The sequence below is a fragment of the Apium graveolens genome, chromosome 5 (assembly GCF_009905375.1).
Source record: "Apium graveolens cultivar Ventura chromosome 5, ASM990537v1, whole genome shotgun sequence".
NCBI classification, from domain to species: domain Eukaryota; kingdom Viridiplantae; phylum Streptophyta; class Magnoliopsida; order Apiales; family Apiaceae; genus Apium; species Apium graveolens.
Genome location: NC_133651.1, coordinates 57,239,916 through 57,242,922, shown reverse-complemented (window position 1 = coordinate 57,242,922; position 3,007 = coordinate 57,239,916). Strand labels below are relative to the sequence as shown.

At 37.7% G+C, this 3,007-nt stretch overlaps 1 pseudogene; it reads right to left on the bottom strand.

Annotated features, from left to right (window-relative positions):
* Nucleotides 1–212: 212 nt before the first annotated feature.
* LOC141660092 (putative flavin-containing monooxygenase 1) lies at nucleotides 213–2,770 on the bottom strand (annotated as a pseudogene).
* Between the last annotated feature and the right edge of the window lie 237 nt (nucleotides 2,771–3,007).

Sequence of the window (3,007 nt, the reverse complement as noted above, 5' to 3'; positions counted from 1 at the left end):
GAGAAAACAAAATCCTTGGGCATTCCACGCAGACTTTCTTATTCCTTGAGTAGCTGAGGATGTTATCAATAAATACAATTTGCTTATTTAAGTACTCCTTATACACCATGATCCTTGATTCCTTATAATCACCTAATACACTTGTTATTTCACATAATATCACCAGAGCTTGCAATGCCCTTAACTCACTTCTACATTGTTGGCAAGAAAAACTAAGTGCTAGTAGCTCCAATGGTGGAAGTATGTTTCTCTAACAAAACTCCTTCCTTGTTAAAGGAAAAACTTTGAGCTTTTTTCAAGTTTATGCTTCCCCCTTCCACTCTATTGTCGAAATCCTCAGGCACAGTTGAGATCAAGCAAGAGTTCATTTCTCTTACGAAACTATATTTTGGAACCATGCCAAACTTCTCCAGTTGTAGGTTCCATTTTGCGTAGCTTTCCACAAATTTTGAGATCCCCCATCTCTGCTTCTCAACAAGAATCAATTAATTAAAAAGTTTATCATTAAAAATTAGGAACTTTTAGTAATATTGTAGGCGTTTTGTATTTTACCAGTGGTGAAAGCATGGTTGCAAGAAGAGCAAGTAGAAAACCTTCACCGGGCTTATGAACTAAAAGCTCCGAGAAGCGATTGAGGTCTAGGTATGCTAGGGGAACTCCTCAGGGAAGGTAGTTAGGAATGTTCCAATGTTCCGTTCTGTAAACCACTGTATATGGATGAGATGTTCCTGTAAAATTACCAATAATATTAGATAACTAAATCTTTTTATGCATGTTCTCATGACAATAGAAACAGAATAGTTATTTTTGTTAAATGAATCTTGTATCAATTTCTCACCATTTGCTGATGAGCACTCCATGGCAATGTCCAGTGCAGATTTTTGGAGCCCGATAACAGTGACTTTCTTCCCCTTGACGAGTTTAACTGCAGTTTCATTATCCATTTTAGTATATTCCATAGAGTGTATAACTTTACCATAAAATTGTCCGGGTCCCATGTTATGAGGAAATTCAGGTATGTTTGGCACATCACTAAACCTTCCAATACATAGTATTATAAAATCGACTTGATGAACCTGCAGTTGAACATACAGAGTTGACAATTATCTATATTTTCATTTGAAACTGCAATTCCATTAATTACATTTTTGATTCTTTTCAACCATACAGATGGATGTAAAGACAGTTTTTCTTCATGGTGACCTTGAAGAAGAGATTTATATGGATCAGCCTGAGGGATTTGTTGCTTCTGGTAACGAAAGGAAAGTATGTAAGTTAGTCAAATCTATTTATGGCCTAAAACAAGCTCCTATAGACTGGCATAAGAAGTTTGATGAAACTGTTTTAAGCTTTGAGTTTTTAGTTAATGAAAGTGACAAGTACGCCTACTATAAGGTTAGAGGAAATGAATGTGTGATTGTGTACTTATATGTGGATGATATTTTGTTGTTTGGAACCAATATTGAGATTATTAACGAGACTAAGAGTTTCTTGAAAAGGCACTTTGAGATGAAGGATATGGGTGAAGCTAGTGTGATTCTTGGGATCAAGTTGACTCGGTCAACTGATGGAATAACCTTGTCACAGTCTCATTATATAGAGAAATCTATACTTGAGAAGTATGGTTATTCAAATTATAGAATCGCTAGTACTCCATTCAATCCTAAAGTTGGCCTTATCAAGAATAGTTCAGGTGTTCCTGTGTCTCAGTTAAGGTATTCTCAGATTATTGGGAGTTTGCAATATCTTGCTAATGTGACTAGACCAGATATTTCTTATTATGTGTCTAAGTTAGCTAGATATACAAGCTTTCCGAATAAGACTCATTGGGAGGCACTGGATAGAGTTCTTAGATATCTCAAGGGAACAATTTCTCTTGGCTTGCATTATTGGAGATTTCCGGGGGTACTCGAGGGGTACAGCGATGCAAGTTGGATAGCTAAGAAATCTGGTTCCAATGGAGTGACTGGATATATGTTTACCCTTGCGGGTAGAGCAGTGTCCTGGAAGTCTTCTAGACAGACTTTGATTACTCTGTCTGCTTTTGAGGCTGAGTTGTGTGCACTTGATGCCACGGGGACGGAGGTTGAATGGTTACATGGACTCATGAGTATGTTACATGTAGTAAGCAAGCCGCTTCCTACCATTTTTGTTCATTATGATAGTCGTACAGCTATCGACAAAGTCAGAAGTGTTAAGTATAATGCTAAAACAAAGAGATACATCCAAGTTAGAATTAAGTCTATAAGGGGTCTTGTGTCTGATAGGATTATTGCTATAGAGTTCATAGGAACTCAGGATAATATAGCTGATCATTTGATTAAGGGGCTTGAGCATGCTGTGGTCCTTAAGTCGAGGTTGGGGATGGGACTGATAACCCATCATGGTTCATCTACAGCGAGAACCCAATACACCTGAGAGGAGATCCCTCGAAGTGTATTCAATGTGGTAATAACAAGTTGTAAGGATGAATCGGTAGTACCTTCACTATATATATAGATTGATACTTACGTATCTGTGTCTATTCCCTGGAAACCTCAAAAGGTATTGAAACTGCTAGTATAGCAAGAGTTTTTTAGAACTCTGAATGGGGTCAAGTCGTAAGAAGAGATGTTAGCATTACATCTTTGGAGATGCCCAGCTAAGCGAATGTTATTATGAGGTCACAATTAGAGGAAAGGGTTATTCCTCGAAGCATTTGACGAACAGGATAGAGACACGACCATAACGTCTCAAAGCCGTAGATCTGACCATAGCCTTTGCTTGTCATCGTATATGGAGTGTGGTTACAATACACGGAAAAAGATTCAAGGTGAAATATTCCATCTATATCTGGTAGCCATCGAAGTAGAGGACTTAGGAGGGTTCAAACCCGGAAGGGTACCAACTCTGAAAAACAAGTCATGATTAAATCAAATATGTATTTCTGTATAGATTTGTGGGGGATTATTAGAAAATGGAACCAACTGGAGTTACAGCAGAGATTCATGGGCATGAATATAAATTC